This window comes from Neodiprion lecontei, chromosome 5 (genome assembly GCF_021901455.1).
Source record: "Neodiprion lecontei isolate iyNeoLeco1 chromosome 5, iyNeoLeco1.1, whole genome shotgun sequence".
Lineage (NCBI taxonomy): Eukaryota > Metazoa > Arthropoda > Insecta > Hymenoptera > Diprionidae > Neodiprion > Neodiprion lecontei.
In genome coordinates this window covers 31,704,888-31,731,743 of record NC_060264.1, presented here as the reverse complement: position 1 = coordinate 31,731,743, position 26,856 = coordinate 31,704,888, and the positions used below count along the sequence as shown (strand labels likewise).

At 37.2% G+C, this 26,856-nt stretch overlaps 1 protein-coding gene across 3 annotated transcripts in view; it reads right to left on the bottom strand.

Moving 5' to 3' along the window:
* LOC107217618 (ecdysone receptor) overlaps positions 1-26,856 on the bottom strand; it is a 78,760-nt gene that overhangs the window by 36,230 nt on the left and 15,674 nt on the right. Inside the window, exon 2 of one of the 3 annotated variants that reach the window (XM_046741565.1) lies at positions 23,817-25,458. The exons of 1 other annotated variant lie outside the window; for it this stretch is intronic. The gene's annotated coding sequence lies outside the window, so the exon portion shown is untranslated. The remainder of the gene's footprint in view (positions 1-23,816; positions 25,459-26,856) is intronic. One more of the 3 variants, XM_046741567.1, reaches the window with a different exon arrangement.

The following is a 26,856-nucleotide window of genomic DNA, read 5'->3' as shown; positions in this document are numbered from 1 at the left end:
GACTTAACCGTTATTTCAACCGTATAGCCTCAGTAAAAATTTATCAACCGAAATTTCCAGCTGATTAGCCAAAATTCCAGCACCGGTTGTTGGCAGCATGCAGCTCGAATAAACGCATTCCGAGGCACTCAGCCAGCCAACCAGCCAGCCAGTCAGTCAGTCAGTCCGGGGTACCAAGCACATTTGGCGGGGCGATGCAGCAGAGCGTTTGGACGACGAGTTGTATAGGTTCCTACACTAACTGCAGGCACCAATGCCATCTGGGTCAATGTCTGTGACCGCAGCCTCCAGAGCTGGCTGAACGCTCGCTCCAGGGATTGCGAATCCCGCTGGGTTACCTTGGACCCGGGGTACGGTTGCAGGTTCACCATTGGGGGTATGGGGATGGATGCACCGCTACTCGCCATCGTTGGTATTTTCTACCCCGGTAATGGTGGTGGTGGTGTTGGTAGTGGTGGTGGTGGTGGTGCCGCCGAGGATCGATTCCACAGACCGCGCTCTCGAGAGTGCATGCGCGATGAAACTGGGGCGCACAACCCACTTGGTTCATAGTGCAAGGCTACCAAAAGCCCCCTTTCTCATTTCCTCAGTCACACCCCGCTTCACTCGTTTCCCCCTCCTCAACCTGCAGTTCTGCGTCAGAGTGCATCCGCTCAAATCTCAATCCGAAGCCTTTTGACTTTTTCATACGACGCGTGATGCAGGGTTCCTCATCACCTTTCACGGGAGATACGTTCTCTTCCGAACCATCTTTACAACTGTAATAATCTCACGTAGTTACGTACCTGAACTTTCAACGATCGATCAAGTTTTATCGAGAAATCAATTATTCCCGCATGCTAGGTACATAGATCTGCATCATTTGTGTTTACTGTACCGTCTGCAGTAATCACCAAGAAGTTTACTTTTAATCCCTTCGATTGCTCGAGTCATGACTAATGAAATTCCTGATTTTGAGCAAGTTTTCAATATTTCTTGGTACACTCTATTATTTTTTTAATCGATGTTCACATAGATCGAAGCACCTCTAGTACCATTTGCGATCATAAACTCTGATTACACGTGATGAATCTGACCATAACTGGTACCAAGATGACACCAAAATCGGTACAAGTACCCTACTGAGATTCAATGATAAATATCTGAAGAGCGAATGAAACTTATTTGAGAAGAGTAAGAACTGGTACATGTTTGTGGATGAATATTGCAACGATCTATGATCCGTACGTTTACGATTCTGCCGCTTTTCGGTCAAGCTTGATCGATCGAATCTTCAAGTATAATAAATGAAAAAGTGAAATATTATAAAATTCATAACTGGTAAATCCGTCGACTGATAATTTATCACGTAATTTCAAAAAAAAAAAAAAAAAAGAAGGAGCAGATATTCGAAGCTTCGTACATTCCAATGGATTCCCACATCGAGTGAACTTTTCGGGATGCATTTTGTGGCCGAGTCTAACGGCTGCGGAACTTCTGTTCGTCAGATTATGGAAAAATTTCGTGATTACGTGATTCGAAAACAGACAAGTAAAAGGGTAAATGTTATATTTGACACTTTTCCTTCGACACTTTCGTATACGTGGATTTTCGACGTTGCCGAATTCTCAGACTGGATATTCAAAGTAAACCTGAAGTCCTGATACGTTTCTTCTCGCGGAAATTCCCTGACCCCAAGTTTCGAATTCACGTTTGGCACAATCCTTACGTAATCGGAATATACGCAACCGAATATACACAGTATAATATATAAAACGAGAAGTCAGTCGGATAATTCTTACATAATCGAGTTCGCCTGTATCGCATGATCCGATTTAGGCGAATGTATTATAAAAGCGTGCTGCTTACTGCCTGCCTTGATACCGGGTGCATTTGTGTGAACTCAGTCAATGACATTGTTTGATATTTATGAGAACCACGGAGGTTGAAGAGAAAGAGGGAAGGGGGGGGAGGGAGGGAGAGAGAGAGAGAGAGAGAGAGAGAGAGAGAGAGCGATGTAAGTAGCCGCGACGTCAACCAGCCAAAAACAGAATGTGTGTATAATAACCCAACACGTTGAGGTGTCAATATCCGTTCAAATAATAGCCGAGTCATAGCTAAATATCATTGTCGGCTACGTCCGTCCGGTTATGTCACGAACACGAGATCGGACTTGTTGTAATAATAAAACCACGAAGACACGTGTTCGCATCAAATCGTCATCGTGTCGTTACAATATGTATCATGTTTTGAGTAGGAGCGTGCAAAGTTCTGTCAATGGATACCGATATACCAATCGTAATATCGTTCGTGGAATATGACACTATTTATACCTACACATCAAGCATTTGATAGCTTTATGATGCAGAGTACAAACCGCTAATGGTGTCACAAATAGTCTGAGAGTACGATAAAGTTTAGTATACCAAGTACTTAAACGTTATTTGGCTGTTGATCTTGAGTTTCTGGGATGTATTTTTTTTTCTTTTTTTTCTTTTATTTCGTTTAATTTTCACCATATTACTTGGACGCGGTCTTTTTGTCCAAATGTGTAAGAACAAAGAGAGAAACAGTACCTAACCGGTCACGTGACTTGTAAAGTCACTTAGACCAATCGGATCGTCCGTCGAAGAGACAAAACATCGCCTTACCACGTCTGTCTGTCAGACACTTTCCACATATGGAAAAAGATAGGCCAAGTTTCCTCCAGGTACTCATATGGTCTAATTATAAGCAGTAAAGGTATGAATAATCTCTCGACAAGGTAAAGGCAAACATTACCTTATCAAGAAACATATCTGTGAAACAATGACAGGGCATCTATCCATCTCTTCTTGGTATACGCTGGGCGCTTGATCATCGCGTTCACCTTACTTCTCCACTTCGGGCAGATCATCAATCAAGTGATCCTTGTCCGAGGTCGAGCTCTCGTGTTAATGACATGGAAGTGGCAACGAGTAGCTGATTCCAATGAGTTAAAGCACCGATTGACAGACTCTAAATTCTAAAAGGATTCACTTTTAGCTCAAGTCCAAGAGATGCCTCATTACACCGTGTGTGACACCTTCCCGTTTAAATGACGTGTAAAAAACTTTTAATACTCAATCCAACTTCATTGAGCAGTTTTCCAAAATAATCGTGCGGTACGATCTGACAGTTGGACTGGCTTCATATTCTCAATAGATATAACAACGTTTTGGTTCTTTTCGTGTAGACCTTGAAAAGTTGAATTCGATACATCATTTCGAACGAAAGGTACAAAACGTCCTGATGTTTTCTACTATTCAATTTCTGGTTAATCCTTTCTAGGAAAAAGCTATTAATATTCGATCAGACAATTTAATTAATTACCTGCAACCTCATATCTGTATAATCGATTTTGGATTATGTAATCCGCGAGGAAACTGGATTAAATACTTCCTTTTTTTTTATACCCATGTTATTCGAATGGGGAAAAGTTCTCATCAAAATCTTATACGTCTGGAGGATATTTGAAAAAAGGTTAAATTTGAAAAAAAAATAAACATTCCCCTAATCAGAAACAATTTAGCGGATGTACGATGATGACGCGACCACGAACAAACAACCAAACGATTACTTGTCAATGACAATTGTGCACGTATCGATGATATTCTCTTGCCCAGGGTGACCTGGGCTGACCTGACATAACCTAACCTAACTTGTACTAACTTAACTTAACCTGACCTAACCCAGCCTAATCCGAGCCAACCTCCCGAGTCCGTGATATATGTCGTGTGACAATTTCGATGGTTAAAAAGAGAAGGGCAGGGTGGGGGGGGCGTTCGTTTGGTTGGACGACACAAGAATACATTCGTATATATATAATACCGAATGTTTGATCTCTGATCTTTGATCCAAGCCCTCGTTTTATAACGGCAACCGCGGCGTTTCGTCGTTGTCGATATTTTCACGCCAACGTCCGTTTTAATATCGTCGAAATAAAATGATAACATCACACCCGATGATAACAAATAGGGTAGGTTATTATATTGTAAGATATAGACGTGCGTTTATTTTCGTACGTCGATATCTCGAAAAGTAATCGCAGGATTTTTACGATTTTGGACCCAGTCGATGCGGTTCTTCGTAACTTAAGATCTCTGGGATTTTAGACGATTTCGACGAAATTGTTCCTGAGTTACTTTCGAAATAAGTTTTTTATTTAAACAATAACTCGAAAATGCACGAACCGATTCAGACGAGATTTCGTCAATTGCTTGGATTTCATTTTACTCAAAATAAATCAAATCTCGATCAAAATTGGGCCAGCCATACAGCAATTTGGCAGATTTTTTAGTAAAAATAAAAATCTTCTTATGCAAAACTCTTTTTTCCAGGTGGAACGGTTTTTTTTTTTTACTTGTTTACGAATATATTTGTGAATCGAGAAACAATAACAATAACAAGTTATAAATAGTCACATTATATTATATAACAAACGTTAAACTGCAGCCAACCAGTTCGCGGTTAAACGTTTTCATTCCTGCAAACAATCGCGAAACGATTAAACACGAGCTTGATCAGGCAGGTGAAAAAGATGAAAAAAAAAAAAACTCACCCAACCAAGCTATTCGATTTTCACACTTATAATGATACATCGCTTCTAGTAACGTCGGTGCAGCAGCACTTGCCAATTGCAATTATAATGTACGCAGTTTTTTTTAATTTCGTCATCGTGATTCCGCAATAAATATTACATACATTTAAATCAGTCAATTCAGCAAACAATTAAAACGAATTGACGTTGTATTCTTTATTTTCAACCGCACCGTCCGAAATTGTTATTTTTCGCATAACTCTTGTTCTCTTCTGGAATCAAAAACGATGAACGAAAAAATATTATCAATGCAAATTGCACTTAATATTATTTTAAAGTTTTACACTTTGCTGGGATTCGAATTTTATATTTATTTCTTATTTATATTTTAGGCCAAGTATTCCCTTAGAACGTGTACATCATTTATCGCTCCGGTACAAAAAAAAAAAAAAAAATGTAGAAGAAAGTTTTAAAAACTATGAGAGTACTAAGAATTTTTAAATTTTATAGTCAAGTAGAAGCAGTCAAGTTTTCAATGTACGAAAACATTTTGCCTCATTATAATTAACTGTATGTCAGATATTTCTAAAATTACGAAATAACGATTTCTCCGAAATTTGCAGAATCACTATACAAAGTAACATTACTAAAACTTAATCTTTATCTCGAATTTAATTCCAAACGATTCAAATTTCACTCGATAAAACTTGAGAGAGCGTATATTGAAGAACACAAAAAAAATATTCGTAATTTCCAAAATCTGAATCCACTTTGCTTTTTAGAAATAGATTACTCACTTCGAAACAATCCTACAGTTGGAAAATAACAATTTTTCTTAAAATTGAATCGTATTACATTAACGTTACGAAACAATGAGTTTTCCTCAAATTGAATCGTTACATTAACGTTACGAACTTGACTCTCACTCTTAAAAATTTCTTTATGGAACTTCGTACAATTTATTGGAAGTTCTATTCAGATACGGAACAGTGAATAATTCCCCATACATTTACCGTTCGTTCAATTTACAAAATAACAATAAATTGACTACCCAATTTAGTAAATTCAAATTACTTTTTTCTTCCCGTGTTTTTCTCCAATAAATTTTGGTAAAATAAAAAAAAAATAAAAAAAAAGTGCAATTCTAAATTTACGAAAAATACACAATAATTAACGTCGCTGTACCGAAATTTCTAAATTCGCAACCTGATTTTATAAATTGACAATTCTTTCGTACAGTAACATGTATAGCAAATTCACGATCAATTTTAACAGTGCGCTCTTCGTTTTCCTGGATAACGGTAGAAGAAAAAAAAAAAAAAACACGAAGCAAAGAGCCGATAAATTTTCACCGATAAAAGTGTTTTAACCCAATCGACGAATCGATCATCGAGTTGTAATAACGAGTTGCGAAATACACGCAGCGTGTTATATTTCTTTTTCTCACCCGGTTTGTTCCCCGATTTTTACGCTTGCATCAAGTGGCGGACGGCACACGTTCCTCAACACGGCCAGCCGATTATTTGGCACGAGGCCGTCGTCGTCGTCGTCGTTGTCGGAGGAGGCCCTCGACGTCGTATACAGAGAGAGAGAGAGAGAGAGAGAGAGAGAGAGAGAGAGAGAGGGGGCGGGGGGTGGGGAGCTCAACCTACTTTCGAGCGTCCGCCGTCGACGACACGAAACGAAACGACACGGCACAGACAGCAGCAGCAGCAGCAGATTCGACCGAAGGCAAGAATCTCGCGATAGCGCGCGAACAGAGTGCGTTGATCAACACCGGTTGTTAAAAGTTGTTACTTTCTCCCACCGCAGCGGGTTTGAAACTCGATGCTTTGTTACGGACAACCCATTGCAAAAGAATTATCATGCTAAAGTTTGTAGCGTTATTGTAATGTTTGCATTTTTTTTTTAAATTCGTTATATCGCAGCTTTAGGATTACCTGAAATTTAGCAAACCGTTAATGTATACACTTGGGGAAATGAATCTGAGACGGATAATTTTTTACACTAGACAGTTACGTTGGCAATGCGGAGAAACTTACAGCGCGACAGTCGGCCGAGCGGGAAACTAACTCAATCCGCGGGGATAATGACTTGTTGGATTGACATTTATTCTAAGGTCAGATCCGACGGTCATGGGTTATGTTACGTTTATTGAGATTGAGTTTGTTTCGCGCTCGGCCGACTGTGGCGCTGTAGGTTTTGTCGGTGTTGCCAACGTAACTGTCTAGTGTAAGAAATTAGACGTCTCAGATTCGTAGTCCCCAAGTGTAAATGATCAACAAACTGAGATTTTGTAAGAATTCAACTTCTTAGGAGGCTGAAGTTAGTAACGAAATTACATGGAAAAAATAAAACTGTTATTGTAGAATTTCAAAACGGCTATCAGAGTTGAATTTTCGATATATGAACATTGTTTTCTTTTGTTATTATTTACTAGCTGAATTTCCGTAGATCCTGAAGGTTCGAGTGAACGATTTTTTCTGAACTTGCATTGTTGAAGTAACGTTACCAACTTCAACCTCGCAACATCTTTAGTTATTCTAAAGATGCGAAATATGCAGTAAATTTTTCTTTCAACGTTTCGACACGTTGACGTTACCAACTTCAGCATCGTAAAATATTACCACCTGAATCAAGCTGGCTAATGAAGTAACCGAAAGTTACTAGGACTTTTTAGTTTTACCCCACGTTTGGTAACACAATTTTTTTCGCAGCGCACTCTCTTTTCTTCATATAAAAAAGCAAACAAATTTCCATTGTTTGTTATTATCACAATCAATGCTACCACTCTTATTAGTCAATTTTCTTTCCAACATTTACTTTTCTTTTTCTTTTTTTTTTTGCTGTGGTAATGGAACGTCGTAAGTTTTCAAACAAGAAAGTAGAAGGGGAAGCTTGTGTCAACACGCCACTCTCCTCGTCGTCTGCAGCCTTGAACCAGGCTCTCATGGATCCTGCGCAAGGATCAAGTACAAGCCACATGCGGGATGTGTGTTGAATAAGACGGCAGACGTCGAGGGCGGTTCGAGATTCCCGTTTTTTCCAAATTTCGCGAAAAATCGAGCATTTTTAACTTCCCGTTACTTAATTTTTCTTCGAAGTAAATAAGCCAAGTTCTTATCGAAATCACTTCGGTAATGAAAAGTTGACTTTTCGTTAGATTTTGGACGTTTGAAGGATCTAGAGAACAACCATCAACAATTTTCGGATGTTCGGAATTTTTTGTCCGAATTTGGTCTTAATTAATGCAGATTTTCTTACCTTAAAACTGACTAAATATTAGAGTTTACCGGTCGTGAGTTTTCGAGCTATTTGAGAAATAAGTTTTGAAAAATTAAAGAATCAGACTTGTTTATGTTTTAAGAGGTCAAAACGCGTACAGCGTGAGATTCTTAGGCTGGATCCATCAGGGTCTTGTTTGTTATTTCATCAAATCGCACATTACATTCCTAAGTCACGATTATTTATTTATACATTTTTTTATGCAATTTGAATGAGATTTCGTTTAAAATTACAGTTCTTACTATGCCTATATTTTCAAAAAGAGATCTTCGAAGTTTGAGAATGTAATCGTTCTACGAGAATTTCATTTATGCCGTAACAAAATTAATAGAAAGTATCGATTTCCGACCATCCGACCTCCTTATGATCGGAAAAAATATATTCACGCTTCTTTTTCCTCATCTTCTTCTTACCTTAAGAAAGATTGTTACAGCCGTATATTTCCCTTGAGGTTTTACTGATTGCGGAAGTAAGTTGTTTATACGGTTATAATCGCGATTCGATACCGAGAGGGAAGGTGGTATATAATTGAGAAAAAAAAAAACGGGACAGAAAAACGCGTAAATGATAATAGAAAGCAGGCTCGAAAGACGTTTTATCGAAAAACTTTCGCTGTTCGTACGAAAGAAAAAAATTTTCACACTTCTCAATAATCGTCCGCAATTCATTAAGGGCAGACCCTAATGAAAAAGTCGATTTTTGTTAAGTTATAGTTTAGTATAAGAAGTTTGATCTTCCGAAGCATACAAAATTTTTTATACTGCACTAGTTTCACATTTCTTACATCTAAATTTCCGTCGCACTAGGCTGCAAATCAAAATCTGTAAGTCACTTACTACATTTCATTTCTACAGGCGAATTCCGTACGAAATGTTTCATGATCGTTCGAGTTTTTTGGGCCTCTTATGAGAAATAGAAGTATCGCAACTTTTCCCTATCGTTACTAGTAACAAAGTAATCGCTGCAGTGATTAGCACTTTCCATACTTTCTTATCTTATCGATCATGAAAAGCGTTTTAAAAAGTGAATCGGTAAAGTGTTTAAATGAGAAAAAAAAACAACAACAACACCAAACCGTGGTAAAAATGTTGCAATAAGGATAATGGCGTTCTACGAAGATGTAGAACGAAGACACCTCAGCGATACTTTTATATTCTAGAACATGCAGGTAGGTATTCATGTTACGGTCTAGTACCACACATTTCACGATGTTTAATGATGCATGATTTTCAATTCAGACCACACGATGAATAATTCCAAGAGATTTCTCAACATTTTTTCAGTCTAGGTATCCTTCGACTTGACAATCATACCTATCCATACTTCGTCTATTTCTCTTTCCCCTTCCTTCGACGTTTCCAACATCCGTACCGCACCGTAGCTTTATGACAATACATATCGATGCTTGAACAACCGACCGTTATATTTTTCAAGTTTCGTAAATCTGTGTAACGTATAATGTCCATCGTCGGAAATTAAAGGAGTGAGCCGTAAAAAAAAAATATATATATATATATAGTTATAATAATACGAGTAAACAATATTCAAAATCACTAGACAACGCGACAAAGTATAGGATTCCAAACGGTCCGAACAGTCGCTTCTCGATCCTAGATAAGACAAAGCGAATGGATTACCATTATATAATCTAGATACGTATACCTATTCAGTGTCACGAAATTTGTCCAGAAGAAGAATCGCGATGATTCGTAATGGCCATGTTGGTGTGTGTGTGTGTGTGTGTGTTACGTGTGAAGAAAAGTCAATGATCGTTAAGAATAGATATTCCGCATCGCAGAGGGGTTCGCCTGGTGATACAAAATGATGTTTAAAATATTGACGCGAAACGCGGGTTGAAGAATGAAACGAATAAACGTTAACAACCAAACACAATATACAACAGGGTATAAAATACCGAGGTAAGATTTATTTATTATTATTCCGGTTGATCTTGTCGCGAGATGAGATAAAAGAAACCTATCGTATAAGAGAAACAGCGGAGTTTCTTCTGTCCTTGTGGCGTAGTTTATTTATCTTTTGGAACGACGTATGAATTTATATTCATCGAGAAGGTGGCGTACCTACGTCGTTGTTGACGAGGTGGTGGAGGACAAGTAACACCGATGATCCATATTCAATCGGCATTCGCGGCACCGTCTCCAAAAAGCCTCGACCATAAGCCGCCGTCGTGATAGGTTAAAACGGACCACGTGTGTCACTTATGGTTATCAATACCAAAATAAATACCACCTACAACGATCGGTTTCGCTACTTGATCCACGAATGGTTTACCTTGCGTCAATTTGGCAGCTGTTTTACCTTTAAAGACTCTTAACTCACGACGTTAGGTTCACTCTCTCAAGGAAGTCATTGTATAAACCTAAGAGTCGTAAATGGAATTTTAAAATAAAGGTACTTAAGGGGGGGGGGGATTTTCATTGTTATTCCATAAAATGTTATTATAACATCTCAAGAGTCTGAAACGACGAGACGCGATTAGTTGGTCAGCATCGCTGTAGATCAATATTTTCTATAGAAGCTCGAAAAGCTTGAATACAGAAGCGAATCCGGGAAAATTAACTTTTCCAAGTATCCAAAGGGGTGTTTTATGCCGCCGGAATCGCTGATTAGCCGTCAAGTAACTGAAGTTGTATAGTTTTTACTCATCAAAACTTTAAACACATTTTTCTCAAAATTATATTTTCAATATAATTGATAATAGTGCCAATTCGAGTATCCAACAAACAGAGCTACGGCTCAACCGGTATTCCAAAATACGTTTATGCTCTAATTAGTGGTCACGGAACTGAGCGCATAGATAAAGATTGTTCTTACAATTAAGATATTGCCGTTTCGTGAAGTTTTATTCATTCTCTGTTTCCACACTGCCGTAAAATTACCCGCGACTAATTGAAAAATTCCCTGATCGTTTTTCGAATTCTCTTCAACTTTCCCCGACTTCTTTGATTGTTTGTTCGATTCACCGATTTTTCCCCGAATGTTTTCCGAATTCTCTAACTTTCCCTAACTTCCTTGGCCGTTTTTAGAATTTTCTGATTTTTCCTTGCCAATTTTCGGAATTCTCTGATTTTTCTCGACGTTTCCTCAGCCGTTTATTGAATTCTCTAATTTTCCCTGACTTTTCCTTGCCCGTTTTTAGAATTCTTTGATTTTTCTCGAATTTTTCTCGGCCATTTTTGGAATCCCCTAATTTTCCCTAACTTTTCCCTGACTGTTTTTTGAATTCTCTAACTTTTCCTGACTTCTTCGATCGTTTGTTGAATTCCCCGACGTTTCCTTGCCCGTTTTTGAAATTCTCCGATTCTTCTCGACTTTCCCCTGGCCGTTTTTGGAATTCTCTAATTTTTCTCGACTTTTCCTTGGCCGTTTTTCGAATTCTCCGACTTTCCCCGACTTTTCCGATCTTTTTTCCAAAGTTTCTAACTCATCCCCAATTTCCCTTACCGTTTTAAAAATTCTCTCACAATTTTCCCCGAACGTTTTTTGAAATCTCTAACACTCCCTGACTTTTCCTTGGCCATTTTTGGAATCCTCTAATTTTCCGTGACTTTTCCCCAACCTTTTTTCGAATTCTCAATCTTTTCCCCAACTTCCCAGGATTCCCTGACCATATCGACCACCAAGTACAAGAGATAACAAAGAACGCGACGGGTATTCGTCGGGGGAGGATGACCTTAGAGAAGTGGATTGCAGCGGAGGCGCCCGGGTTTCGACGTCGCGACGCCGACATGGATATAACATACAACCGGAGGAGATAGCGAAGAATTGCAAAGTGTAGGAACGGCGAGTCTCCTAGTCGTCGTCGTCGTCGTCGATGTCTGGAAACCGTCGCGGCGCGGGTTGCAAGAGCTATTGATCCTGCAGTAGCAGGCAGCTCTAGAACCAAGCAGCTGTCCTACATAGCAGCAGCAGCAGCAGCAACAGCGACGAGGCGAAGTAACGTGCCTAAACAGAGAGCGAGAGAGTTTTCTCTCTATTTTCAACCCTTCTCTCTCTCCCTCTCTCTCCCTCTGTTTGAAATACCGCTGCACCGCCATCGATTGCGTTTTGCACATTTTCCCCGCTCAATTTCAATGCGAAATTATAAATTTTTATAAAAAGAATTGCATTTTTTTTCTCTCTCTTCCTTTGATCGATCCCGTGTTTCTATGCTGTACAAAAAGAAGACGAGATGCTGTATCATCATCATTTTTCGAATTGGTTCGAAATTATGGAAGAAGGGACAAAAAAAAAAATTCTCTTCCAAAGCTGTATATATATTAGACTGGGCCAAAAAAATTGACTATTTTTTTTTTTTTTGAAAAATATATTGAGAATATCATTCGGTATGGCAAAAAAAAAATTTCATGAAATTTTAAGCCCTTAATATTAACTTTAAGAGGTCTATCATCGCTATTTTTGATTTTTAGTAATAATTTGATGTTTTACGTCAAAACTGTCGAAATATTGAAGTGAAAAAATTTATGTTCACTTATCCCTTTATAAAATTAAATTTCCTACAAACAAGGTCTGATTATAGATTTTTGTCAGACAAGCCGTTTCCGAGTAATTAAGCTTAATAAATTGATATAATTTCTCGATTTGACTTTTTTAATTTGGAATTTCGTGACTAACGAATCAATGAATGTATAAAAAAGATCATGACAGATTCTTAAAGGAAATTTAATGTTCTACAAAAAAGATCTCTTAATATTTTTGCCTCAATTTAATTTTTCGAAAGTTATTCTCAATTAAAATTGAAGAAAAACTTGAAATTTCAATTTTTTCCATGACCAAATTAAAACCCCCCTGACAATTCCAGGTTTTCCATGACCCCTTTTTTAAATACCCAGACAATAATTTCCAGGTGTGTAGCCATCACCCTGTTGATAAACAATAGCTTATTTCATTTATAAGTTAACAGACTGAGAAGCGCCGGAGACAGTTTTCTTCTTTGATCTTCTCAGTCGCAAGAAACAAAGAAAATCCGATACGTCCGAAAGTTATAATTCGCATATAATAATCTTGTGATTTAATACTATATACCACCAACATTAATACACATTAATTAAAATCTGACGCAGACGAATTACGGAGAATTTATTTACGAATCAAATAAGATACTGTTAATCAGAAGGAGAGATAAAAAATTTTTAACCGTGTCACGAGGACTTTTTCTCAGTTACGTGTAACTAAATTATCTTCTTCGGTTATACGCTTCGCGAGTCTTTATTTTATCACAGTTTCCATTCAACGCATTTTTTCTACCCGACTGTACGTCCCATAGAATTCCTGGCAGTGTTTGACGGTTAATATAAAAAGGTATATTTTTCACATGCAGGGTTAAGACTAGCTTCCCTGATTATTCTTCTTCTCTGTCCCCTCGCCTTCTTGTTTATCCAATGCATATAACCCGCGACTTTAGGCTGAATGAAACGAATTATCATTACGTGCACATGTATGGTATAGTTATTTTTGGAGAAAAAAAATTAAATTTAGGCCTGCTACCAGCCGACGATTCGGGAGATATTCTTATTTTCCGTAAAAATTACACCCATGCTGGGAAAAACGGAACGTTTACATATTTCTATTCGATCATTACGGTTCTAACAAATAAAGATAAATTAGCGTCATTGTTGTCCGAATCGCTGTACAGAATTTATTCATACAAGTATTATATATAAAAATTTCACTGACTCCGGATTGCCGCGCTTATTCGTTACTTTTTTTTCATTTCTCTCCTCTCTTTTCATTATTTTGCGCTTTGAGATGAGATTTTCAAGATTACCGGTTTACAGAATTTCTTTTTTTTTTTTTTGTTTGTTTTTTTATCACCTAACCAAGAAAATCTGAATGAACGAATAGAGAGTATTATGATATATATATATATATATACACACACACATAATATGTATACAATACTTCGTTTCCGAATAAACTCGAATAATTTTCTCGAGTAAGAGAAAAAAAAAAAATTAATTTCATGCCTGAAAGAAATTCTTCTTCGATCTACTTAACAATACGATCTTGACCACAATTAACCAAATCCATCATTCAAATATTTACAAATATAAAGATATATTCCATTCAAATGACAAAGGAATAATCTACCTATTCCGATCAAGATGTCCTATAGCTTACATGATTATGCAAGAAATAAATTACCCGGGAAAAAAAAAAACGAAGTAACACTTTGCGAGTTCAATGTATAATAATAGTTGACCTCGCGTAAAAAAGAACAAGTGTCGAGCATGTAATTAATTGTAGATATAGACGTGAATAAACATGGTTATATAAATAACAAACATCCAATCATTCGGATCGAATGATTTTTGTATGAAATAAATGTTTTTCTTTTTTTTTTTTTAACCAACCGATCGTGAGCATTGATTTGCAACACGTGTCATCGTGCTAACCTATAACCGCAAAATAAAGTGATAAAAAGAAAAAAAAAATTAATAAACGAACGTGTTCAAACGTTAAAAAAAAAAAAAAAAAAAAAAAAAAAAAAACATTCGGCGCAGGGAGAATCGTTTTTAACAAAAAAAATTCTCCAGCCTAATGTCTACTTGCACCAATTAATCACGACAATAAATCGCACGTACGATTCAACAACAGAGTTCGAGTAAAACAACTGTACGATGGTTTTATGGATTCGTCGTGGATTAGGCATCTGGAGAAAGAGTGGGGTTAAAAAAAAAAAAAAAAAAAAAAAAACATTAATATCACACGTTCGAACGCACGCGCGTAAGCAATGATGGATTTTTTTTTTTCTTTTCTCATGCGTACATATTTCACAGCAAGCACATGTACGGACGATTAGGTGAAGAGGGGGGGGGGGGGGTTAATCACGTAATGAGAGCATTTTTGGATAATTTCAATTTGAGAACCACGAGCCTCGAGGTGGTTGGAGGTTGAAGGTTGGAGGTTGGAGGTGGGGGGGAGGTCTAGTCCTGCACGTGCGTCGGTCCACGCACGCGTGCGATTCCGACGAACGACGTGACTCGGCTCCTTGCTTGCCTCGCCTTGCCTAGCGATCAATAAGTGCAGCTTTTACCTTCTCGCATTTACCAAAACGTCAAAAAATATACTTAAATGTATTACATACGTGTGTATATACATGTATATGTATATATAAGACGCAACAATATGTGCGACGATGAGAAAAAAAATAAAAAAATAAAAAAATAATACAGAATGTTTTTTTCTCTTTTTATTTTGTTTATTTATTTCTCATTTAACCGTACAGCTTGTCCAGGCTTCCTTCGGTCACGACACTGTGACAGAATTTGTGATTTAACGTATATTGCACGCACATTTTACGAATCGAATTACAGATATCGAAAAGTAGAGGTAAAGAATATATTTAAAAACTTGTTGTATCGGTCGGTAGATTGCGGCGAGATAAAAAAAAAAATGTCACGCGGATCGATATTCTTATAAATATAACGACACGCGGCATGATTTCTGATGGAAATATAACGGGAGATATACCCTGTAATAATAATAACGTGCATAAATGAGTGATGGAGGCAAGTTTACGCAAGTTTCCCGAATACCGCGAGAAACGAAACGGTGAAACTCGTCAGGCTAATTGTGAGTGATCGACTACGCATGCGCGAAATAACCGAACTCCGTTGGTCAGGGAGGATATTATCGTCTGCAAGGCAGGTTGGCCAACTAAACTGAAAACGGTATGCGTATAAAATGTCAGACTCTTCCGCGTCGAGCGGCAAAAATTAAAATTGCGTTATTTAGAGAACAGTGTTACCGATAACCGGTAATCATTCTGTCGGTAATAAAAGTTTTTCCAAAATCTTTCCGAATCGCTGCATTCACAGTTTGAGATACGATTTAACCTAAAGATATTCGCATCGGTAACGTAGTGACCTCCGTAAGACGCGTTTGACGGGTGACAACAACTTGAGGTGGCAGGCCTGAGTGAAAATTCGAACAACCTGCGCGCATGCGCAGTCGTAGATACGATCTGTTACAAGATCCGTTAAGTTTCGCCGTTTCCTCTCGGTAATACGTATAAACAGCGCAAATCGCGTGCTGATGTCGGGCGGTTAAACCAGGCAGCAGGAACCGAATATAGAGAAACTCTCTCTCTCTCTCTCTCTCTCTCTCTCTTTCACGTGGCGTAGGGATATTAAACACACGACGACCGGCAATAGCGGTGTTTTAAAGTTAGCATCGTCGTCATAGCCACTCATGCGATCGTCGTCGTCCGAGTGTGACTTGGAATCGAGGTGAACGACGCGTGTGAGCTACCGCTCAAGGACTTTAGACCGTGGGATTGACGTTAGCCGCACGTCCACGAGCCAAATTACGACTCTATCGGTGGTCGAAGCGAAGTAGAAACGAAAGAAAAAAAAAAAAAAAAAACAAACTTTTTTGAGGAAGTTACAAGAATCATGTGTTACACAATTTAGAGTGGTTCACCGAAAATAAAAAAAAAAATGTTTCAGATCTATCGAATAAGATTTAGACGTCCCGCTCCCGAGTTTTCGTTTTTACATTCGAATAACGCGTTAAAAAAAAAAAAAAAAACCGACAGAAACTTCTATTTTTTCTGAATTTAATACGGTTATTTTCAATTTTTCCACTTTTAAGTCAAAATAAGTGTCAAAATGTGCAAAATTTAAAAATATACCCGAAGACCTTTATCGCGCTAAATATTGTTGCTAAAAAAAAAGGGTCCCTTCTCGATATTTTTCATTATCGTCAATATTTTCAAGCGAAATCCGCCGTGAGTTAGGTTAATCATTTTTTTTTCCCCCCCATGTGTTATTACAATGTAAAAACGTAAACTCGAAAGCGGGATCCCTAAATCTTTATCCGATCGAGCTGATACTTGCACGAGGTTTTTATTTTTCAACATAAACAACAGTTTTATAAGGAATCCGCGCCGTAAAAAAAATATACATATATATATTTCGTTTTTCGGTTTTTTTTTTTTTTTTTTATACGAACCACTTAATCACGTAGTGACATTTCCCGCACAGCGTTACAAAATTAATCGCGTATTGCGAACATTTTCTTTTCGCACAAGTTACTGCAACAAGTAGTTACGCACGCAGTGGTTATTCGTTGTTACTGTTATTGTGATTGAGAGGAAAACACACACACACACACATTTCTCTGTACACACCGACAAGCAAAATGTAAATTAATAATAAAACTGTTGCAAATAAGAAGAGGGAAAAAAGGGGGGAGGGGGGGGGGACGATACGGTGAAAAGAAAAAGACTTCTTTCACATATTATGCGTCGTCTCGTCGTGACGAAATGGAAGTTGAAGGTACAGAACAAAAAGGTGGAAGGTGGGTGGCAGTCGAGGGGTGTCGAGACGTATCAACGTTTCCCTCGTCATGCATCCCCCCCACCCTCAATGCCGGCAACTATTTCCTCGCTCCTCGGCTAGAGCTGCGGTTGGGGTATTGATTTTCCAGCATAAATAGACTGCAATCTGTATTATTCAAGATGCGCCTGCCTGCGGGATAGAACGGCAAGCGTAATATGCACACCGACTTTAGTTTCTTCGTCCCTCGTTCATTCGTTCGTTTCTTACATACCAACACTCGAATGTATCTCCATACGTAGGTAGGTATAACCTAAACCGATACTCAGTGTACGTAGAAATTCGCGGCAAAGTCCTTTTAAGCTTTTTCGAATAGAGGAAAAAAAAAAAAAAATGCAGTTCCGTTTCACCCCCGTAATCCTGTAAAAGCATTTCGGATTCGAGGTATTTCATAAAAAGTTTTTATTAACGGACTTCGCTACCTTTATACGCGAATGAGAACACTAGATCGTTTGACTGCTAGTTTCGCAACAAGCGGCTTCTACATTTTTTACGATCCAACGGGCTTTTCTAAGCAAGTGCCCAACGTATCCTATATACCTGTAATATTGGTCCATTCCGTGTTTATAAATTATACATGTATATTGATTCATACACTATGGATAAGTAATTTCAAACCAACGATATCGAAGTGTTTTGCAATAGGTGCTTCATGTGTAGGGAAAAAAAACGACGATCGGAATAACGTTAAAGCGCACGATGCTCTACTGTTACCAAAATCGAGTATACAAATTTTTCGTAAAATTTAGTTACGAACAAAGTTAGATCGGGTTAAAATCCTTTCCTTTCCTTTTTTTTTTTTTGTGTGCAATGATTATTCATCAATGATCATTCACGATGTTCATATCAACCGCATATCTATACGTGTATACGTATACGTCTGCTGTAAAAAACTAATGCAAGTACGTGTAAAAGATGTGAATATTTCCATCGACCTCCTCCCCCCCTCTCCTAATAAACTCGATCTTCAAATAGATAGAAAAAGAAAAAAGAAAATACAGGACAAAGAGAAAGACGGAGAGAGGATAAAAAGAAAGTAATAAAAAAAAAAAAAAAAAAAATCCCACCAATTCAAACCTCAAACGAAAACCTCAACTTTCGATGAAAGAAAACAGCGCAATCTGCGCAACCGCATAAGATCATTGAAAATAGCGTACGTTTTGGCATGCAGCAGCAGCGTCTCTCCATCATCGATCCCATCATTCGTGGCAGAGACTCAATTGACCGAGTAATGACCAACGAAGCAACAGCTGCTTCTGCTGCTGCTGCCACCGGACTGCATTGAAGATGACGCCATCATCTCTGCTCCTAGCCGGGGAGTATTCTAGTACAATTACTAATGCCGAGTTGCAGCAGCCACCAATGGACACGCTTTTTAATGCGGATACATGCCTCCGTGTGTGTGTGTGTGTGTGCGTGTGTGCGCGCTGTACGCGCATTATTATTATTATTACTATTATTATTTGTTCTTTTTTTCCTCAACCCAGTATAGGTTGTGCACAACCGTTCTCTTCAACCTACACCCATATAAATGCATCTTCATACATTACCACTACACATGTAACAGGTTTAATAATGTGTGTATTATATATACCCACTGGATGCAGCTGAGTAAATTTATGCATGCATTTCCATAAATTTATTGTATGCGTGTGTGTTCTTTCTCGTTTTTCTTATTCTTCGCGTGTCAATTTTTCTCCATTTCTTTTCCGTAAATTGTATAATTTTACATATATATATATATATACATCCACACATACTTCATCGCGTGTATCTTTTGTAAGTTAACCTCTTTAGAGGTCCGATTTTTTTTTTTTTTTTTTTTTTTTGCGTGAAATTAGATATTTTTCGGAGCAATGATTTATGTATACAAATACAGTCAGCGGACGACCGGCGAAGTTTCCGCGTAAATCCGCTGACTCCTGAAAAATCCATAACGGACCTGCGAAGATTAAATACATTGCAACAATAATATGTATACATATGTACCTTCGACATTCGCCTTAGAGAACAACAAAAAGAGAACCGGTATGGGGGGAAAAGGCAACAGAAAAACACTGTTTGAAAAATAGAGATCAATTATAATATTATTCCACTTTTATAACACCTCTCCATCGACCGATCGACACCTGTATCGTAAATATGTATACAATAATCATAACACATATGCATTTATATGCATACCTACGCATACCGTTGTTATTTTACCTGGTACGATATCAATTTATTGTTGTGTTCGTTCCTCTGTTCTACGTTTTCCGTTTATTTTCTCTATCTTACTATCCCCCCCCCCTTGCCCCTTCAGCCATCTCGTTGGGTATACGTACGTAAGCGTGTGAACTATTCGCGTGCAACTCGATGAATAAATTGTACTATAAAGAAAGAATATATGTACCTGTAGCGCGCGTTACATGCGATAGGATACGATACCCAAGACAACACATCTATCCCCAGAGCCTTGGCGTCAACTAATTCGTAAAGGAGAGCAGGAGAAAAAGAAAAAAAAAAAAAAACTACTACCGCGCCAAGTATATATATATATATATATATATATGCGTGTGTGCGAGTGTGTATACATAAAATATATCGGTTTCTCGATAGCCATTATAATAATACAGCGACGAAACTCGATGTATGTATATAGAATTCACACGTTCGCATAGTTAATACACATATATATATATATTTATATATGCATGTATGTACGTACATGCATGAGAGGCACAGGTATATTTAAAGGTATTACAGGTATACCTGCAACAGCGAGAGATATCAGTTAAGAGATCCGTCCGGCGCGGCGATCGAGGCCGAGTCGAACCGTCCGTCGTAGTTAAGTTAAAAAAAAGTGAAGTAAAACATGTCTGTATATATATATATATATATGTGTGTGTGTGTATATATATAAAAATAATATACATATATACACAGACATATATGTATATATATATATAGCTTATTGCATTATACGTATACAACCGTTCGCTGCGCTGGCAGCTAGGCTAGTTAAAATCGTAGCTTAATAATAATACATGGTATACGTATAGGTAGGCAAGAGTTGGATATCCTGGTCGTAGACTGTTTCAGGAATGGAATGAAGTGGGGGGGGGGGGGGGGGGGGGGGGGAGGACACACGTGGACGTGCGGACACGTGGCGGTGGCGTCGCGTTAAGAGTCGATCGGCTCAAACGCAATAGCAACAGCGAAACTTAAACGAGTTGTCGTAGATATACGTACGTATGCACGTGTATAGAGTGTATGCACGTGTTAACGCGCGTCGACTTAACCCCAACAGCTACAAACAACAGCAAGTTATGGGGTAATATTGCGGTGTAAAAGCGTTGGAATTGGAGGAGAATTTAGTTTGAATTTTGTACACGGGGAAAAAAATGAAGTGATATGCTTTATTGGGATTAAAGAAATATGACGTTGCAACAAGGTTGACGAATGATCGGTTCGAATGAAATATATATATATATATATATGTTTGATAATAAAGGGGCGGGGTTGAAGTTCCGGGTTTTTAAGAAGTTTCGAAAGCGCCCTAATTTTGAATTATTTTGTGGCAACACTTGATTTGAAGAAATGAAACTTCGTAGAAAGAACAAAGTTTCGAACGGTCGGAAAGGCGACGGGTCAAAGTTTCGTGATGCAGGATTTTGACAAAATTCAAGTTTCGTAAGAGTAAAATTTCGTACGATTAAAATATACTCACATACGGTACTTTGATCAACGAGTGGGTGTAAAATATCAGATGAACCGAAAAACAGAATGATTCGGATTACAAACGTAAAGATATAGAAAATCGAAAACAGAGAAATATCAAAGTGGTGAAATTTCATTAAGCCTGAAATTCACGGAACTGAAAATCTTCGATCATTCGGAATTTCGATGTTTCAGATTTTTTAATTTTCTCATTCTCGCACTTTCGGGACTTTAAGACTCGTCGGAGTTATGCCCTTGGAGCTTTGCTGTTTCGAAACTTTGTTGTTCCGTGAAAGTTTGATTTCTTTACATTAAACTTCGGCACGAAAAATTCGAAATTTCAACCTCGTCCCAACGTAAAGTGACGGGAAACTTTTTGCTAACAAAAGGCAGCGTCCCCGATATTTCAGAACCTAATTAAATAAACAACTCTATTGTTCTTTATAATATCTTCGTCTCTGCAATCCAGGGTTGCCAACTTGACTCGAAACGATGCACGAAAGAGAGTCAAACTCTTCTGAATTAAAAAACACGTTTTTACGACATCTCGTAGCAGCATTAAGTCATTAATTAGACGGTGAAAAGTTTCTCTATAACTGTCCCGAATCATAGCAAAATCGCAAAAATTAGATATCCCGTTAACCTGAAGAGAAAAAAAAATCGCAACACTCGGACATAACCTCCGTTAAGCCGGGCGTTTGACAGCTGAACAAACCGAAGTTGGCTAGTCTGGATGAGAAAAAAAAACAAAACATACCGACAGAGCTCGCGCATGCGCGGTAGAACGCAACTAGTGAGTTTCACCACCTTTTCCATTCGTTGAAAGAGGAGTAGAACGCCGGCGAGTTTCAGGTCATGAAAACAAATGTCGCAATTCCAGCTCGCTCTCCGCACAAGGTAAACCCCGGAGCAAAACAACGCGGTGATCTTGAGTCGAGAGAAACGCCGAACCAACGAGAGAGGCGCGTAGTTTATAATGCATGTATGTAGAGGTATGTATATAAAATGCGGATGAAGATCGTCGTCGTCGTCAGTCACTCGCAATCAGACTGGACGTGCCAAAGTCTGACGTATGCGCGCATCTATGTTGTAAAAATACAGCTATTTCAGCAGGAATATAATATTATGCAAAATGCGAAACGAACCGACGAGTGAAATCTGTATTATAATATAATTCGCGGGATAACCGACAAAAGTTAATATTGTACGATATGTAGAGACAGTGATTTTCCAATTGTTTAAAAATTGCTGAAATCTGAACAATCGTTACATGCTAATAAAGGTTTATACCGGTCTTTATAGAATTTATTTTATGTATAACAATATGTTTAACACGATGTTCGCAAAGTACCGGAATCAAAGCTGACGACGAGATTGCGGAAAAAAAGTTTGCTAAGTACGCGACGAAATTCGTGTTAAAGTGGTTTTAGGATACAAATTTTGTACCGCAAATTTTTCGTATTCAAATAGTATGCGTTTAAAACTCGTTTTCAATATAATGCATATCTAGGTTAGGGTGCTTTTTTTTTTCACCTATCAAAGAGCGTCTAAAATAGAATATCTTAGGTAAATATGAGTTCTTAATATTGATATTTAGATATGAGGATTTTATTTTTTCAATTTTCCATTTAAATAAAACTTACAAAAAATTTAAAGTTTTTTTGAATCTTTTTTACTCTCGTAAACAGATCGACTTATAAACCATCTAAATACAGGATCTTGTAGGAAATTTCACGCACTATAAAAAAAAAAATACCGGCACAGAATTTTCCTAACTCTGACCGATTGATAAATATCCAATACGTCTCAATCATTATAGGCAAAAATCTCGTAATCGGTTAAAGTTGGGAAAATTTTACCTCGGTACGTTTTTATACAGCGTGAAATTTCCTATAATAATTTGTATTCCGATAGTTTATAAATCAACCCGTTCGCATAAGAAAAAAAAAAAAATAGATTAAAAAATTTTCCGATTTTTTTTATTTACCTATTATTTAAATGAAACATGAAAAAATATAATAGGCACCTCCAAATATCAATATCATCAGTTCATAACTGCCCGAGATATTCTATTTGAGATTCTCTAAAAAAAAAAAAAAAAAAATCTTTTTTCTAGGCACACCTTAATGTAGATACAGTCAAATGCTAAATGTATAATTATGTATAATATTCGATATAATGAAAAAAAAAAGGCGCATCTTTGCATTATAGCTAGACTTGATACAACGCATGGAGTCTCAGCATAATAGATATATACACGTTATACATATTTACACGTACATCCGTAACTTTCGCACGCGTGTATATATATATATATATATATATATATATATATATATGTATATGTATATACGTATGTGCACAAAGGTTGAAACAGCACGAAGCCCACGCAAGAAATACGCTCGCGTCAATAACCGCGCCAGCAACATACATAAAAAACTTTCTTATTCTCACTCCCAAATTGCCAGAACCTATATCGTTACCTGTACAACCAACATTTCGTGCCCGCTCTACTTTTCCGTATTTTTGTTACGCAACAACCAGATACTACCGTACACGAATTTCGCGTAACAATTTTATTTCACGGAATTGTTGTAAAAATCCTGTCTGCATTTTAAACACATGCGCATATCCTTTTTTGTCACCGCGTATAAAAGGTTGTTGTTATATCCGTGGCGAATTTTTTTTTTTTTATTTATTTCTTTTTCCTTCATCACACATGGACACATCGACGAGTTATCGTAGAAAAAAATTTGAAACAGTAAACAAAGAGCCTCGCGATCTGCGTATCTGATAATAATGGCGTATGGATTTCTATGAAATAAATGATGATAATTTTGGTAAAAAAAAAAAAAAATAATAATTTACACACGTGTGGAGAACGTTAACATCAGAAGTAATTCTATCGTAAGGAATCTTTGATTACTCACCTTTAAGGTAGACCGACGTGGGGGGGAGGAAGGGATGTTCGGTTAACCGAGATTTTTTTCAACGTCATCGATAGTTTCTGTTGTAGTGTTAATTATAATAATAATGATAATATTAATATTAATATCGTTATTCTTGTAGATATATTAAAACTTTAGTTATATGCGTACCGTTTAATACCGTTTACATTTGTTATTATGAATATTGTTGTGGTTTTCTTTCACTGTTTCTTTTTTGTTTGTTTGTTCTTTTTTTTTTTTTTTTTAATTTATCAAAATAGCACGTGTAAAGAATATTGCAACCGGTGTACACTATTTATCATTACTATTAAACCGTTTTCAATAGACAATAATATCGCGTGTTTCTCTTTTTCTTTATTTTCTTTTCTTTTTTTTTTTTTATAATAAATAGATAATCTGGAGGTACTCAACTGTCCTGAATTACGTCGCGGTTAACAACTTTGTTTATTTCATTCCTCTTCAATCTACGACTATTATTATTGTTATTATGTGCTTGCTTGATTATTATTTGTTTAGTATATAGGTTTGTTTGTTTGTTTTCTTTTCCTTTCTTTCTTAAATATATATGATATCTATATATATATATGTAATATATATATAATATATAGGTTTCAACTTTATCTCTGTCTTTCCTCCGTTGAATTTAAACTCTTTTTCATATTTCACACTTCTTCCGTATCCTTGACCTCTTAATACGACGACTCTCTCTCTCTCTCTCTCTGTCTCTCCTATCGCACTCACTCGTACACGTAAGTCACTCGATGATGATTTTGTTTTCAATTAATTTGTTCGTTTCTTCTTTTCTCTCTGTTTAAAAGTGTTGTTAAGACGTTACTAAATTACTATTATCTTTTATTTTGTTGCTTCTTTATTTGTTTTTTTTTTTAATTTTTATGGTTCTGTTTTGTTTTGTTTTCACGTTAGTTACAGGGCCTAGGCACTATTGCGCTGAAGGTTCGAACGACGAGAGGTACTTTGTAGGTATGATGAGGTATTTGTTTTATTTTGTTTTGCTTTGTTTGTTTGTTTGTTTGTTTGTTTGTTTGTTTGTCATTTATATTAACGATTTGTTTTTTTAAAATTTCATTCTTATCGCGCGCGTAAGATTCACCGGTTTACGAATATTGCCGATTTAACACTAACGGGATGAGAGCGGAAAATAGAGTCTTGACGGTCCGTCGGAGAGAAACGAACGACGATGAACGGGGAGAGAGAAACAATTTAACAAAATGTAGGAAGAATAATTTCAATCGCTTCGGGATGACGATGACGATGACGATGACGATGATGATTATAGTCGTCGGAGGGATATAAAAATAACAATAATAAGAAGTAAACAATGAAAATAAACGACGAAACTCGCACACTTTTTTTAATACGCGAGTGAAACTGCGCTCTCGTTACGAACAGCGTGCGGACTCGTCGCGACGATACCGATCAACGACGACTGACGAGGATTGAAAACACACACACACAGACACACACACGCGACGCGGGGGGGACAGACGAGAAACAGACGGAAGGTCAGAAGCTGTTATCACCTCCGCGCGTCTCGCCACTGAGCCACATCGCCGCGAAAGGATGCACTTTCACCCTCCGCCAAAAGCTCAGCTTCCACAACCATCTGGAACAGAGGAGAGAGAGAGGACTGCGATAATTTTACAAAGTTTTTCTTTTTTTTTTTTGTTTTTTTTTTTGTTTTTTGTTCTTTTTTTTCCCCCGCCATTCCAGGGACACAAAAGAAAGCGAAATAATTTGAGAAATGGGATTTTCAAGAGCGCCAATTTTCAACCGCGCTTGTCATTTGATAAAAAAAATTTACGGCGTTAACGTAACACGGAACAAATTGCACAACGTTTTTACTGTCTCGTGGAATCGCCACGCCTGAGAGATATGAGTTTCAGAAAATTTTATTCCAACGCAAACCAAGTGTGCAAACGATTAACGAGAATTTGAGAAAACTTTTTGTTATTTGGTACCTTCGAAATGTAATCCACCCAGTGTTTTATTTTTTTCTTTTTTTTTTGTTATTTCTTCATTTCTTTAATACGATTCTAATGTTTGTTGCCTTGTTCTGTTTGTTAAGAATATTTACAGGTTACCTGTCGAGGAAAAAAAAAAAAAAAACAAAAAAAAAAGCGAAAACTCACAACGAGCCGAAAAACACTATAGAAACGGCAAGCAAGCGCGAAAAAGTTTGCCACCACTTTTGAACGTTCAAATGGTCTCGTTTTTTTTTTTTAACACGCTTTAAAAGATCGCATTCAAGTTTAATTGTAAACTGTTTTTAGATTTTTAATAATACTTCAAAAAATACTACAGTTATCCCTGTCAGTTTTAGACTTCCGACGCATAATGCACGTTCACAGGGAAAATGTAAAAACAGAAATGAAAATATAAAAAAATTGCAATTAAAATTATACATTACATATATCAATGCTGATGACAAAGTGGGTAATCATTTTTTGTTTTTGTTTTTTTGTCATCGAACCCACAGTTAAATTAGTACAATCTTTCATCAAATTGTCAACACCTATTCTTATGTTAGTCGAATATTCTCAGATTCATTTCTACATCGCATAATACAGTAAGATACGTTGTTTCACTTACGTCGAATGCCACTGGCGCCAGGAAAATTGCTAGAGTTTTTTCAAACCATTTTTTTCCCCACAACTTCCCAAACATTCGATTGAAACAGATTCGTCGTTAAATTCGTGAAATTCAAACTTCAATTTGCAGAATGATAATCGAATGAAAACATGCAACGTCAACACAGAGATGGAAAAAATGAGAAGGATGGCAGAAAAAAAAGAAACTAACAAACTTGAGACCACACTGACTTGGCGTGTCATATATATATATATATATATCCAGATCGGAGAATTACCAACATACATGCACGTTCCGTCGTCTGCTAAACGATTAATGCGCACGCGCGACAATCCGAGAATGACTGTTAGCCAGGGTGACCAACCGGCGCAAATTTACACAACAATTCATCGCCGATGTATGTAACCTAAAA